Genomic DNA, 16841 nt, shown 5'->3' on the forward strand with positions numbered 1-16841 from the left:
GGCGTGAGGATCAGACACAGACATATAGTCTATTTTCAAATGAAAGAGCGAGGAGGAGAGCAGAGCTGGGATTTAGAGACAGAGAGAGAGAGAGAAATTGAAGAACCAGATTCACGCGTAAAACTCATGGTTTGGACGACTATGTCATTGGCGAAATCATTGCTTCACTGACACTGCCTCACCTTCTTAGAAGTTAAAAATCACACAACACCAGGTTATAGTCCAATAGATTTATTTTGAAGCAATAGCTTTCGGAGTGCTGCTCCTTCATCTAGTGTTTATGGAGTATGAGATCGTAAAAGCGTGATTTTTAACTTTGTATCCCCAGTCGATTACCAGCACCTCCAAACAATCACCCTGTTCGAATATCTTCGGTTACTACAAGATCCCAAGCATTTTTCTGTGTCGAAAAAAAATCATAATCGATTCAACCTGTCCTTGTGTGCCTTCATCCCGCCCCAGGAATCAGTCTAATAAGCTATCTCCATTTCGACATGCGGAGGAATGTCCTTGACCAGGTAAGGAGATCAAAGCTGTACAGTGTATTCGAGATGTTGGTTCACCAAATCAGTGGACAATTCCAGCAAGACATACTAGGATACTTCCCTTTTAATGCCGACACACCATTAATTTCACTGCTTCCTTTACCTGCTTATCTCCCGAGACAGGTGCACGAGGATAAGCAAGTCTTATTGCACATTTCCCTCTCTCAATTTGTAGCCATTCAAATTTAATGTGTCTTTTTTCGTTTTGCTACCAATGTGGCGGATGCCAAATGATCTACATTAGATTTCATCGTCTATTGTTTCACACACACATTCAACTTGTCCAAATGCCCCTGAAGCTCTCTGCATATATCCCGCAGTGTTTTCCACACGCAGCTTTTATGTTCATGTGATTTTCACAAATTGTTCAGTACTTACAATTCCCTTACCTTGCCCAGAATCATTCTGAAGATCAGAATGTCGTATAGGAGTGGATGGCGTAGGAACTGATTTTAAAGTTGAAGTCCCAAATCCTGTTGAAGCAGGCATGGAAAATTCAGCTGAGGTTTTCGTCGATTGGTCCGCGGGTCTCTGAGTTAACTTTGTCTCTGAAACGGCAAGATCGGAAGGTGACAGTTGAGATTAAAGAGGGAGCTTCGCATGCTGTTTTGAAACATAGAAACCTAGAAGATAACAACAGGTGGAGACTATTTGGTCCTTCGAACCTGATTCATCATTCAACAGAATCAGTTTGATTGTCCAAATCAAGAACCTAATCCTGCTTTTTATTCATAAGCTTTGATTCTATTCGTTTCAAATGTTATATCCAGCTGCATCTTGAACATATTCAATGTTGTCGCATTAACCACTTATTGTAATAATGAGTTTCACAGGCTCAACATTCTTTGAGTGAAGAAATGTTTGCTCATCTCTGTCCTGAAGGATCCATCCCATAACCTCAGACTGTGATACTTTTTGTATCCAACATCCAACATCAAGAACACCCACTCTGCATCTAACTATCTAGTCCTGTCATAAATGTATTAGTCTCTATGAGACCGCGCCACCCCGCTCCCGCTCCCCCACCCCGCCCCACCCAGGCTCATTCATCTGAAAACAATCCTTATCCTAATCAATTTCGCTTCATACATCAGTTCTGCCAAAAGCCTGAATCAGACTGGTAAATCTTCACTGCACTTTCTGAGAGCAAGATCATCCTTCCTCAGAAAAGGAGACCAAAACGGCACCCAATATGCTAGGTGTGGCCTCATCAAGGTCCTGTAGAAATGCAATAACACATCACTGATCCTGTAGTCAAAATCTCTCGCAATGAAGACGAACACGTTATAATGGTTATTATTATTATACATTATTGCAATCAGTCTGAATATGGAGATGAATCCTGACCAACTGGCATAATCCCAGTCATACATCAAATTCAGAATAATAAAGTGCAAGCAACACTCTTTTTAAACTGTATGATGACAATATCCCAAAGGGTAGGATCAAATTCCAACGCTCCATAACGCAAGACCGTCTGCCATTACCTTTGATTTCAAACAGTCAAGTCATACACTTCACAGCGATCAACGTGTAAATTCCTACTCCCAATAGGTATTGCATGCCATTTCCTTAAACTACTGCATTCTATTCCCGTTGGAGCTTTCATCACTCACCTCCACGAAACGACATTCTACGCACTTCATTCAAAACATCGTATTCACTTTACCCCATCCTCACTGTGTATTGAAATCTTACTGACCAACAGACACAGTCCTTGCGTTAATCTTACAGATATTTGTAGATTGTGTCTGAAGTAGTGATTGCACTTAGAATGCCACCAAAGCATCAATCAGAGATGTAAGGTGTAATGCCAGGTGCGAGCAAATTTAAAAGCAATTTTTGAAGCATAATAAGAGGTATGTAGTCAGACGGGTGTGCTACATGTTACAGAAGATGGTGTGATTTGGAATACGACTTCTCAGTGGAGTATGGGGTTTTTGTACATTCAGGATCCTGAGTTGTTGGAAGATTTGAAACAAGAAGGAATAAATATAGATGTATCAAGTCGTCTCAGGACAGAAGAATGGAAGGAAACAGCGGACGAAAATTCACAGCTGTCACTGTCAATACAGAGACCATTCTTGAAAAATTGGCCTTATTCTAGTCAACACATTACAGTTATAGCGGGAGTTGGAGCGGATAGGAAGATGCACATGTGGAACATTTCAACATGGTGGTGTCGAGTTGAATGGTAGGATGTTGGATGAGATGCGGAGAGGGGAAATTATTAAACTGGTGAAATCGACGTTGATGCCAGTGGTTGGAGGGTCCCAAGGCAGAGGAAGAGTCGTTCTTCCTCCAGGCATAGCATGACAAGGGCTTGGCGGTGGAGGAGACCCGGGACCTGCATGTTCTTGGCAGAGTGGGAGGGATTGTTGAAGTGGTCAACCATGAGGCAATGGGGTTTTTGGTGTGTGTGTCCAAGAGATGTTTTCTGAAATGTTCTGCCAGTTGGTGTCCTGCCACTCAACATGGAGAAGACTAAATCGAGAGCAACTGACACAGCAGATGAGACGTTTTCCTGCACATCGATTCTTGATGTGGTCATCTCTATATTGGAGAGAAAGGACGCCAACCTCATGGAATGTTTCAGGGAACATCTCTAGGACACACGCGCCAAACAATTCCACTGACCTATGGCCGACCACTTTAATCACTGCCCCACTCTGACAAGGATATGCAAGTTCTGGGCCTCTTTGAAGAGAAAATGAGGTCTGCAGATGCTGGAGATCAGAGATGGAAATGTGTTGCTGGAGAAGCGCAGCAGGTCAGACAGCATCTAGGGAACAGGAGAATCGACGCCTCCTCTGCCACCAAATCCAAGCCACCCGATACGTGAAGGAAGAACGCCTTGTCTTCCCACTTAGGACCCTCCAACCACACGGTGTCAACATCTATTTCATCAGTTTTCCACCCCTCCCCAAACTCATTGCAGATGCAACAATCCAACTCATCACTGCCCTCTTGAACTATCCCACCTCTCCATGTTCCTTCCCACCTATCTGCTCCACCATCAGGTCCGACCTATCACTTTCACCCCACACCTGCATCAATCTATCACCTTCCCAGCTCCCTTCTCCCCAGCCCCACTTCTCCTATTTATCTACAAGCTCCCTTCCCCCATCTCCGTATTCCTGATAAAGGGATTATGCCTAAAACGTCGGTTCTCCTGCTACTTGGATGCTGCCAGACCTGCTGTGCTTTTAATGCCGCACCTTTCGAATCTGATCTTCAGCATCTGCAGTCCTTACTTTCTGTTAGTCTCAATATATTTATGAATACTTGATAATTGACCCTATCCCAACCTTTACATCACATTTAGATTGACAAAATGCAAACATCACCTAGTATGAAATGCATAATGAGAAAATGAAAAGGATAATGTTCCAAGTCACGATAATGAACGACATCCACAATTGTCTTCGACTTGCAACAGTCAGGACACAAAAGTGAGAGCAAGAAAAATCAAAGAAAAGCAAATTCCTTCACCCAAATGACATTGCATCCCATTCCCGTCCATCACTGCATTCTATTCTCTTCAAATATATCATCCGTCTTCTCTCAATATCTTCATCCCACACCCTTTGTTCAAAACACTGCACTGTGTTCAACCTTTACTGCATCTGACTGGAGCACAGTGAGAGTCCTTGAAATGATGTGAAGATATGATCGTTTGTAAAGTCAGGGAAGCCTTAGTCGGAGATGTGCAGTTTAATTCTGACTAAGAGAGAATTGAAGAAATAAATTTGACATATAATGTGAGACATTTAATCACAAATGAATGCTACCTCCTGCAGAAGATGATGCAGATTTGAACGGTGCATCTGGTGATATCACAGCTATCAATCTCAATATGGAGAATTGTGGTGAACAATTGGCATTCTGTTTCACGAGATCAAGCAAGAAAGGAAGCACAATTTCCAACTCTCAATAGCCTTTGTATTCTATTCCCCTCAGTCACTGCATCCTATTTCCTTCAGTGCCTTCATTTCACTCCTAACCCACAAGCGCAAGCAAATTGATGCTGTGGAGATCCCGGTCCAACTCTGTGTTAATGGCATGGATCTTCTTTACCTGAAGGTTGAGGTGAGAACATCTTTTGCATAAGCTTGCATTTAGTAGTCAGTGTATTATATGTAAGTGATGGGATGTCACGTTGCAGTTTTACAGAACATTGGTGTGGTCACCTTTAGAATATGATGTTGAATTCTTGTCTCCCTGTTCGAGGGAAGATGATGTGAAACTGTAAAGGGTTCAGAAAAGACTTAAAAGCATATTGGAGGATTCGTGCGTTTGACCTATTGGGAGAGGCTGAATAGGTGGGTTTTGTGCCACATGGAATCGAAGGACGGGGGTCGACATTCCAGAGGTTTATAAAATCATGAGGATTGTGTTCAGGTGAACAGCCAATACATTTTCTCCAAGAGTTGGCAATTCCAAATCTAAACAGCACCGGTTTTAGTTGAGAGCAGAAAGATGTCAAAGAACCTGAGGGGCAGCTTCCTCGCGCAAAGAGTGGTACATGTGTGGAATGAGCTGCCAGAGCAATTAGTGGAAGGGTGTACAGTTAAAAAAATTAAAAGGCATCTGGATGTGTACGTGAACAGGAAATCTTTAGAGACATATGGGCTGAATGTTGGCAAATGGGACTCGGTCAGATTGAGATAGCTGATCGGCATGCATCAGAGTTGGACTAGAAGGTCTATTTCCATGGTGCACAGCTCCATGACGCTTAGTAACTCCATTCTAGCGGTTTTAATCAAAACATAACACTCCGTTTATGCCGTGCTTTTCCTCTAATGCATCTCACTGAAGGATAGAGAGAGTCCTTGACTGAATTATGTCGCAATTTGCAGATGTATCAGTCTTGTGATTGATTTTAATGCCATGAAAGTGTAAAATTGAAATGTGAGGTGGAAGTCTGACTGAGCATTTAAGATGCAAATTTGAGGTATTATGAATCAAATAGTATCAATATTTGAGGTAGTAATCAAAGTTGAGTTATTATCAATCAAATGGTATCAATACTTCAGGTAATAATGAAACTTGAGACAGTATCAATCAACATTATGTCTATTTGAAGTATTAATCACATCGGAGTGATACCTAGTGCAGAAAATGCAGTGTATTTGTAAGATGCTTTCTGGGTGGCTTTACGATTTGTTTTACCTTCAGAACCCTGAGTTGCTGGAAGTTTTGTAATTGCAAAAAAAAATTGCGAAGATAACTAAGAGTTACAGAAAAGAAGAACAGATCAAAAACGAGGGGTAGGAAGTCAGATTTGTTTGTCTTAATATATGCAAGAACTGAGAAATTGCCTCCTGCCAGTCACTATATCATGTTCCGTTTAACAAAATGCAGTCAACTCTCAATCCTAACTGCATGAAGAGTACGATCATTTTTCAATGCACGATCAGGTAGGGCATCTGCCATTCCCTTTCTTTTTAAACAGTCAAACCAAAGATTAACAGCTAAAAAGTTATTCCTACTTCCAGCAGTCATTGGATTCCATTCCTTTCAGTGGCTGTATTCTATTCCCTTCAGTACATAATTCCATGCATCTCAGTATCTTCACACCATACCCTTCATTCAAAGCATTTAACTCCTTGAATTGGTTGTACACTCAATATGAAATTACTGCAATTCACCTCAGTTACTGCATGGTTAATTCCAAAGTAATTGGCGCTAATTCTCTTAAAATACTAGACACCACTCTGCTCAAGCTTCTCAAACACTCTTCCTCAACATGAGCAGAATGTATTGTCTGGTCTGTGAGTCGTTGATTCATACAGTCTTCCAGCACGGAGACAAGTGCTTCGGCTTTTACTGGTTCATACCAACCAAAATGTCCATCCACACTAATGCCATTTCCTTACAATTGGCACATATGCTCTAATTCATTCCTATCCATGTATTTGTCCAAATGCCTTGTAAATGCCATTAACGTAGCTGCCTCAACAACTTCTGCGAGCAGCTCATTCCATATGCAGACCAACTTCTGTGTATAAACGTTGCCCTTCACATTCCCTTTTATTCTTTCCCTTTTAACGTAGATTGGTGCTCTCTAGTTTTCTATTCCCCTACCCTGGGAATACGACTGGTTGTATTCACATTACCCACGCCTCTCATGAACTCATCCACTTCTAGAGGATTCTCCCGCAGTCTCCTGCGCTCTAAAGAAAGAAAAGTCCTTGCTTGTCCAAACGCTCTCAATAATTCATTCAGACTGTTTAGTCTTGGCAACATCTTTGGAAATTTCTTCTGCATTTTTTCTATAGCAAGGTGACGAAAATGGAAGACCATTTTCGGCCACACCAACGTCCTGTACAACAGTAACATAGAATGTTAACTTCGATACTCAGTGCACTGACTGATGAAAAGAAGAAATTGAAGACTTCAGATGCTGGAGATCAGAAACGAGAAGTGTGACGATAGAAAAGTGCAGCAGGTCAGCCAGCATCCAAGGAGCAGGAGAATCGATGTTTTGGGCCGAAGCCCTTCATCAGAAATGAGGCTTGTGGGCCAGGGGGTTGGGAGATAAATGGGAGGGGGTGGGGTTGGTGGGAAGGCAACCGAGAATGCGATAGATAGATGAAGGTGTGGGGAAGGTGATAGGTCTGAGAGAAGGGTGGAGTGGATAGATGTGAAAGGTGATGGACAGGTCAGGAGGGCGTTGCCGAGTTGAAGGCTTGGGATGGGGATAATGTGAGTGGAGCTTAAATGAGGAAACTGCTGAAATCCACATTGATCCCGCATGGTTGCAGGGTCCAAAGGCGGAATATGAGGCGTCTCCCTCCAGGAGTTGGGTGATTAGGGTTTGGCAATGGAGGAGGCCCAAAACCTGTTTGGACAATGCCCGAAACATCGATTGTCCTGTTCTTGGTGTGCATTTCCAGCACCACACTCGCGGTTCTGAGACATGAATGTCAGTGTGCCAAAAGCCTTCCTCACTGACCTGTCTAAGTGTGACTGTACATTCAGAGAATCGTGCACTTGAACTCCAGCTCCCTCTGTTCCATTGCAATCCTGCAGACCCTACCATTCACCATGAAACTACTACCTTGATTTGACTTTCCAGCATGCAAGACCTCACATCTATCCATATTAAACGCCATTTGCGATTTCATAGAACATAGAATATTTAGAACATTACAGCGCAGTACAGGCCCTTCGGCCCTGGATGTTGCGCCGACCTGTCATACCAATCTGAAGCCCATCTACCCTACACTATTCCATGTACCTCCATATGCTGGTCCAATGACGACTTAAATGTACTTAAAGTTCGTGAATCTACTCCCGTTGCAGGCAAGGCATTCCATACCCTTACTACTCTCTGAGTAAAGAAACTACCTCTGACAACTGTCCTATGTCTATCACCTCTCAACTAAAGCTATGCCCCCTCGTGCTCGCCGTCAGCACACTTGGAAAAAGGCTCTCCCTGTCCACCCTATCTAACCCTCTGATTATCTTATATGTCTCTATTATGTCACCTCTCAACCTTCTTCTCTCTAACTAAAACAGCCTCAAGTCCCTCAGCCTTTCTGCATAAGACCTCCCCTCTATACCAGGCAACATCCGAGTAAATTTCCTCTGCACCCTTTCCAAACCTTCCACATCCTTCTGAAAATGCGGTGACCAGAACTGTACACAATACTCCAAGTGGGGCCGCACCAGAGTTTTGTACAGCTGTAGAATAACCTCATGGTTCCAGAACGCGATCCCTCTATTAATAAAGACCAAAACACTGTATGCCTTCTTAATCACCCTGTCAACCTGGGTGGAAACATTCAATGATCTGTGTACATGGACACCGAGATCTCTCTGCTCATTTACACTACCAAGAATCTTACCATTAGCCCAGTACTTTGCATTCCGGTTACTCCGACCAAAGTGAATCAACTCACACTTGTCCGCTTTAAACTCCTTTTGCCACCTCTCAGCTCAGTTCTGCAGCTTATCTATGTCTCTCTGTAATATACAACATCCTCCGTCACTATACACAACTTCACCGACCTTAGTGTCGTCTGCAAATTTACTAACCCACCCTTCTACGCCCTCATCCAGGTCGTTTATAAAAATGATGAACAGCAGTGGACCCAACACCGACCCTTGCGGTACACCACTAGTAACTGGACTCCAGGATGAACATTCCCTATCAACCACCACCCTCTGTCTTCTTTCAGCAAGCCAATTACTGATCCAAACTGCTATATCTCCCATAATCCCATTCCTCCGTAGTTTGTACAATAGCCTACAGTGGGGAACCTTATCGAACGCCTTGCTGAAATCCATATACACCACATGAACTCAATAAGGTTTGTGAGGCACGACCTACACTTCACAAAACCGTGCTGACTATCCCTAATCACATTATTCTTTCCTATAAATCCTATCTCTTAAAACCTTTTCCAACAATTTACCAGCAACTGAAGTAAGGCTCACTAGTCTATAATTACCAGGGTTGTCTCTACTCCCCTTCTTGAACAGGGGAACCACATTTGCTATCCTCCAGTCTTCTGGCACTATTCCTGTAGACACTGACGATTTAAAGATCAATGCCAAAGGCTCGGCAATCTCCTCCCTGCCTTCCCAGAGAATTCTAGGATAAATTCCATCCGGCCCAGGGGACTTATCTATTTTCACACTCTACAGGATTTCTAATACCTGTTCCTTGTGAACCACAGTCCCACCTAGTCTAGTAGCCTGTATCTCAGCATTCTCCTCGATAACATTGTCGTTTTCTAGAGTGAATACTGTCGAAAAGTATTCATTTAGTGTTTCCCCTATCTCCTCTGACTCCACACACAACTTCCCACTACTATCCTTGATTGGCCCCTCGTCATTCTTTTATTCTTCTGAGCTCTCTCTTTAGGTAATTACTGGCTACCTTTTAACCATCAACACGCTACCTGAGCCTTCACATCTCATCCAAACATAAGCCTTCTTCTTCCTCTTGACCAGAGATTCCACTTGTTTTGTAAACCACGGCTCCCACGCTCTACAGCTTCCTCCCTGCCTGACAGGTACATACTTATCTAGGACACACAGGAGCTTTTACTTGAATAAGCTCCACATTTCTAATGTCCCGATCCCCTGCTGTTTCCTTCCCCATCCTATGCTTCCTAAATCTTGCCTAATCGCAGCGTAATTGCCTTTCCCCCAGCTGTAACAACTGGCCACTGGTATACACCTATCCCTTCCTATCACTAAAGTAAACATAACGGAATTGTGATCGCTATCACCAAAGTCATCAGCTACATCCAAATCTAACACCTGGCCGGGCTCATTACCCAGTACCAAATCTAATGTAGCTTCGCCTCTTGTTGGTCTGTCTACGTACTATGTCAGGAAGCCCTCCTCCAAACACTGGACAAAAACTGACCCATCTATAGTACTCGTGCTAAAGTGTTCCCAGTCAATATTTGGAAAGTTGAAGTCTCCCATGACAACAACCCTGTCTCTCTCGCTCCTATCGAGAATCATCTTTGCTATCCTTTCCTCTACATCTCTGAAACTATTCGTAGATCTTTAGAAAACTCCCAACAGGTTGACCTCTCTTTTCCTGTTTCTAACCTCAGCCCATACTACCTCAGTTGACGAGTCCCCAAACGCCCTTTCTGCCACTGTAATACTGTCCTTGACCAACAATGCCACACCTCCCCCTCTTTTAGCATCTTCTCTGTTCTTACTGAAACATCTAAATCCTGGAACCTTGCAACAACCATTCCTGTCTCCGAAATGGCCACAACATCGAAGTCCCAAGTACCAACCCATGCTGCAAGTTCACCCACCTTATTCCGGGTGCTCCTGGGGTTGAAGTAAACACACTTCAAATCAACTTCTTGCTTGCCGGTGCCACCTTGCATCCCTGAAACGTGATTTTGGACCTCCCTACTCTCAACCTTTTCTATACTTGAACTACAATTTTGTTTCCCATCTCCCTGCTGTATTAGTTTAAATCAACCCCAGTAGCCTTAGCAAATTCCTCCCCCCCCCACCCCAGCCCCAGGATATTGGTACCATCTGGTTCAGATGGGTTTCTCAGTGCTTTTCCCCAGCTGATCGAGTTCCAGCTGCCATTTCCAATAAACTTCCTTAATGTCCACGAAACTGCCTATTTATTTGCATCTACGAATTTCATAAACCTGCCTTGCAGATTCTCATCCAAATCATTGACAGAGACAATAAACAGCAAAGGGCCCAGCGCCGACGCCTGAGGCAGTCCACTAGTCACAGGCCTCCACTCCAACAAACATCCTTCGACTCTTACTCTCTGCTTCTTACCATAAAGCCAATATTATATGTAATGTGCCAGATTCCTGTGGATTCCATGCGATCTTATCTTCCAGAGTAACTTAACATGTGGATACTTATCAAAGGCCTTACTGAAATCCATATTGACTACGTCCACTGTGACCTCATCAACCTTTCCAGTCACTTCGACAAAAAAAAATAATTTGTGCAACATGATTTCCCATGCTGACAAAGTTTTGCAGACTACTCCTAATCAAACTCTGTCTTTCGAAATGCATATATACTTTGTGTTTCAGAAACTTCTCAAGTAACTTATTTTCTACAGATGTCAGGCTTGCTGGTCTATAGTTTCTGGGTTTTTCCAGTGCATTTGTTCTTGAATAAAGGTACAACATTTGCCACCATCCAGTCTTCTGGGACCTCTCCTCTGGCTAACTATTATGCTAAAACGTCAGCCAGGGCTCCCACAATTTATCTTCTAGCCTCTTTCAGTGTTTTTCTTTATCTCTGAACCGGACCAGGAGGTTTATCCACCTTCATACATTCTAAAGCATCCAATATCACCTCTACTTTGATTGTCACCAACACATGATCATTACCTTCCCAAGTTCTCAAGGCTTCATGTCTTTCTCCGCTTTAAACACAAAGGAGAAGCATTCATTGAGTATCCCGTGTATCTCCTGTGGTTCCACAAATACATGTCTGCTATGGTCCTTGAACAGTCCTATTCTCTCTGTAGTTATTTTATTTGCGTTTAATATATATATTTTTTAAAAAGTCTTTCTTTGTTTTCTCCTTAATCCTCTCAGTCACAACTATTTCGTACTCTCTTTTCACCTTTCCGATTTCAGTCCTCAGTAAACTCCTGCCTCCTCGACATATATCCAGGGATTCCATTGATCCCACATGCCGGTAACTGAGCTATGCCTCTTTCTTTTTTTTTCTGGTCAAAGCCTCAATATCTATTTCTGCCAAACTTGCTCTTCACTCTCTAAGAAACATATAGACCTTAAATTCTGGCTATCTGACTTTTAAAGGCCTCCTACCTGTTGGGGTCCCTTTCCCTACAGCAAACCACTCCAATCAACTTCTACAAACTCCTGTCTAATTATTTCAAATTCCATCTTGCCCCAAATTGGAACTTGAACCTGCAGACCAAATTTTTCCCTCTGCATAACTATCTTAAAATTAGTAGAAGTATGGTCGCTGGTTCAGAAGTGCTTCACCACTGTCACCTGTGTAACCTGCCCTGCCCTACTTCGCAAGTCTATTTCGGCATTTGCCCCTTCTCGACTAGGACCCTCCATAAACTGCATGGGGACTCTTGCCTGAACACACTTAAAAAATTCCACCACATCTAAACGCTTAACTCTGTGCAAGTCCCAGTCTGTTAGAAAAATTAAAATCGTCTACTGCGACACACCTATTGCTCCTCCATGTCTCCCGAGTGTTCCTGCATATTTGCCCTATAATTCCCATTGACTATTTGAGGGCCTATAGTATCACCTCAAATAACGTCATTACTCCCTTCATCACTAGATAATCCGTCAGTTATTTCATTTTTAAATGCAGCTGCATTATTCGCCTTGATCAAAAAAAGCCCTTCCCTCTTTCTATCATCTCTAAAGCACATGTCCCCTGGCACATTAAGCTGTGTGCATTAATTCCTGCTCCGTGAATAATTCTTTTCAGCGATTCAGCTCTGGCTATTACCTGCTTCTGCAGTCACTGCTCGGTTTAATGATGAACTTTCCTCCGGTTCCCAAGTGGAATGTTTAATGTCGTTCCCAATTTCAGCAGTGTTTGGATCTGAGGGAATGGAGATTTAAGAACGATTGTAAAAATGGAACTTTTAAATTCAGATATTCCTCAATAATTCTCAGTGTTCCACGTATTTCAAGAGGCAATAGCCTAGTATTACTTTCACTATGTTATTAATCCAGAAACTCACCGAACGTTTTGGGGAACTGGGCTCAAATATTGACACAGCAGAGTGTGAAATTCTAATTCGAGAAAACAAAATCTGGAATGAATAATGTTGTGATTGCAGTGAAACCATGGTGGATTGGTGGAAAAATACAAGCATCTGGCTAATTAATCTCCTTCAGGGAAGGAACCCTCACATTGGCTCGACTGCAAGTGAGTCCAGATCAATAGCAATGTGGTTGACTTCCAATCCCTCTGACATGGCCAAGCAAACTATCCAGTTTCACCAATCGCTTCGAAGTCTCAACAACAAAAGGAAACTGAATGCATCAACTGACATCAACCAAAGCATTGGGAAAGAAATGGTCCAAAAAGCTCTCTCAACTTACAAGTCCTCCTTACTAACATCTGGCAATAGTGCTAACTTGGCGAAAGGTATTTCAAAGATTAGTTGGCCAGTAGCCTATTTTACTTATGCAATCGACATTTGGAAACAATTGACCAGGCACCACTATTGCCATATTAGTTATGTCCTGTCCTGCTGGTTGGATAGTCCCAGAAGAGGTGGCAGTACAGCAGTTTACAATCGACAAGAAGTTGGCCTGAAAGTCCTCAGCGTGGACTCCAGTCCCATTCCATCGCATGACTCGGACTAAACGTGATTAAGGAAACCTCTGATGATCGTCACGTACCAGCCTCCCACACAAGATGAGTCAGTGCTGCTACATGTTGCACAATACATTTGATAAGCATCGAAGGTGTCAAGGATGAAAACTCTAAAATATGATTTGGAGATGCAATAGGGTTAGGGTGAGGGAGCCGAAAAACTATGTCATTTTCTTCGCAGCCTGCAACACATTATCAATGAGGATGAGCACCTCGCTAAGACCTTCCCCACACCTCCACTGCTCGCCCTTAAACAACCTCCAAACTTCAAACAGGTCATTGCTTTTACCAAACTGCCCGGCTTTCAGGACAACTTCATACAACCCTGTCATGGTAGACCCTGCAAGATGTGTCAGAGTGTGGACATGGATACCACCTTTACGCATGGGGACACCTCCCACCATGTACGTGGCAGGTACTCAGCCAATGTTGTCTATCTCAAACGCTGCAGGCAAGGATGCCCTGAGGAATGGTACGTTGGGGAAACCGAGCAGAGGCTAAAGCAACGGATGAATGGACACCACACAACAATCAATAGACAGGAGTGTTCCCTCCCAGTTGGAGAACACTTCAGCGGTCTGGGACATTCAACCTTGGATCTTTCGGTGACCATCCTCCAAGACCGACTTTGTGACAGGCAGCAGCGAAAAGTGGCTGAGCAGAGGCTGATAGCTAAGTTCGCTACCCATAGGGATAGCCTTAAATGGGTTCATGTCACATTACAGGTGACTCCATTGCACTATATATAGAAACCGATACTTGTGTATATATATATATATATATACACACACACACACACACACACGCAAGCGCGTACACCCAGGCAATCGTACACACACACACACACACACACACATACACACACGCACAGAGGCACTCCGATGCGCATACACACATTCCTAGTGACACACACACACCCACACTCACACATGCACCCTCTTACAGACTAAGATCCCTTTACACTCACACACACATTCTCTCTCCATGACACTCAAAACCACACCCTCCCCCACACACTCACACAAACATGCGTGCAGAAACATCTAATTTTTGGGGGTGAATTTGTACTTTCAGAGTTACATTACATGAATCCATTTAAGATTCTGTCAATTCATTTTTTAGATTATAATCAGTTTAAACATTATGGCACAGAGAGCAGCACACAGAGGTGTTAATACCCAATACATTATCTGGGCTGACGCCAATTGTTAAAGTTGACTTGAGAATGCAACTTTTAAACAAAAGTTTTGGGATTTACATACGAAAGAAGTGAAACTAACATGGTCATTCTAACAGATGATGGACTTAACAAATAATCAAGGTATTTTTCAATGTATAGATTCAGTACTTTACACTGCAAACTTCTTCTACAAATTCTGTCTCTTACAATCATGTACTCTACAATCACCTGATGAAGGAGCAGCGCTTCGAAAGCTAGTGCTTCCAATTATACCAGTTTGACTATAACCTGGTGTAGTGTAAGTTTTAACTGTAAAATAGATTGTTAGGGAATACAATATCAAACACGTACAGAGCCTTGGCAGTCGTACTGACGATCGAACTGTTCGGGTCCTAAAAGATCTTTGGGGTCCTGAAGGGAGAGGGTGACCAACCTCAAGTCGTTGTCCATGTAGGTACCAACGACATAGGTAAGAAGAGGGATAGGGATGTAAGGCAGGATTTCAGGGAGCTAGGCTGGAAACTGAGAGCTAGAACAAACAGGGTTGTTATCTGTGATTTGTTGCCCATGCCACGTGATAGCGAGGCAAGGAATAGGGAGAGATATCAACTGAACACGTGGCTGCAAGGATGGTGCAGTGGGGAGGGTTTCAGGTTCTTGGATAATTGGGGCCCATTTTGGGGAAGATGGGACTTGTACAAACAGGACATTCTTCACTTGAACCAGAGAGGTACTAATATCCTGGTGGGAAATTTGCTGGTGCTATTCGAGTGGGTGTAAACCAGCTCAGCAGTTGGATGGGAACCTGAGGTGTAATTGCAGTATACGGGAGGATGAGAGTAGGAAGGACAGGGATAGAATTTCAGGGTCACAGAAATATGCTGACAGTCAGCAAAGTAGTTCTAATACCTCTTCCTTGTGAACCTTAATCATACCTAGTCTAGTAGCCTGTATCTCAGTATTCTTCTTGACAACATTGTTGTTTTCTAGAGTGAATACTGTCGGAAAATATTCATTTAGTGCTTACCCTATCTCCTCTGATTCCACACACAACTTCCCACTACTATCCTTGATTGGCCCTAATCTTTCTTTCGTCATTCTTCTATTCCTTAAATATCTATAGGAAGCCTTAGGGTTTACCCTGATCCTATCCACCAACAACTTCTCATGTCTCCTCCTGGCTCCTCTGAGCTCTCTCTTTAGGTCTTTCCTGGCTACCTTGTAACCATCAAGCGCCCTAACTGAGCCTCCACATCTCATCCAAACATAAGCCTTCTTCTTCCTCTTGACCAAGATTCAATTTGCTTTGTAAACCACGGCTCCCGCGCTCGACAGCTTCTTCTCTGCCTGACAGGTACATACTTATCTAGGACACACAGGAGCTTTTTTTTGAATAAGCTCCACATTTCTAACGTGCCTATCCCCTGCTGTATCCTTCCTCATCCTATGCTTCCGAAATCTTGCCTAATCGCATCGTAATTGCCTTTCCCCCAGCTGTAACCCATGCCCAGTGGTTTACACCTATCCCTTTCTATCACTAAAGTAAACATAACAGAATTGTGATCGCTATCACTAAAGTGCTTATCTACTTCCAAATCTAACACCTGGTCGGGCTCATTACCTAGTACCCTCTCTCCCTCGTAGCCCTACACACGGAGGTAAAAAAAAACACCATTTCGACTGGGACAACACATCTATCCTGGGACAGGCTAAGCAAAGACATGCCAGAGAATTCCTCGAGGCCTGGCATTCCAACTACAAAGCAATAAACAAACACATAGATCTAGATGCCATCTATTAACCCCTCAGAAAACGAACAGGAAATGACATCACCACAAACCATAGGAACCCCATCCAGGAGAAAGATATAAATAGAAAGCAAGAGGCAACAGCTTCGCTTCACTTGGAGGTCACCACTGATGATGTTACCTCACCAGGTAACGAAACGTCTGGATGCCAAACCTACAGCTCAGCGAGCAAACCTACACCTTACACCCCAGTACCAAATCTAATATGGCTTCACCCCTTGTTGGCCTGTCTACATACTGTGTCCTGAAGCCCTTCTGCACACACTGGACAAAAATTGACCCAACTATAGTACTCGTACTATAGTGTTCCCAGTCAATATTTGGAAAGTTGAAGTCCCCCATGACAACTACCCTGTCTCTCTCACTCCGATCGAGAATCATCTTTGCCATCCTTTCCTCGACATCTCTGGAATTAGTTGTAGGCCTATAGAAAACTCCCAACAGGGTGACCTCTCCTTT

At 43.3% G+C, this 16841-nt stretch overlaps 1 long non-coding RNA gene across 1 annotated transcript; it reads right to left on the reverse strand.

Annotated features, from left to right (window-relative positions):
* Nucleotides 1-255: 255 nt before the first annotated feature.
* Nucleotides 256-12602, reverse strand: LOC122552416. The gene is made up of 3 exons (XR_006312382.1): nt 12516-12602; nt 935-1093; nt 256-400 (listed from the first exon to the last, which is right to left on the reverse strand). It is a non-coding gene; the product is annotated as an uncharacterized LOC122552416 (long non-coding RNA).
* Between the last annotated feature and the right edge of the window lie 4239 nt (nt 12603-16841).

Source organism: Chiloscyllium plagiosum, chromosome 8 (assembly GCF_004010195.1).
Source record: "Chiloscyllium plagiosum isolate BGI_BamShark_2017 chromosome 8, ASM401019v2, whole genome shotgun sequence".
NCBI classification, from domain to species: Eukaryota; Metazoa; Chordata; class Chondrichthyes; order Orectolobiformes; family Hemiscylliidae; genus Chiloscyllium; species Chiloscyllium plagiosum.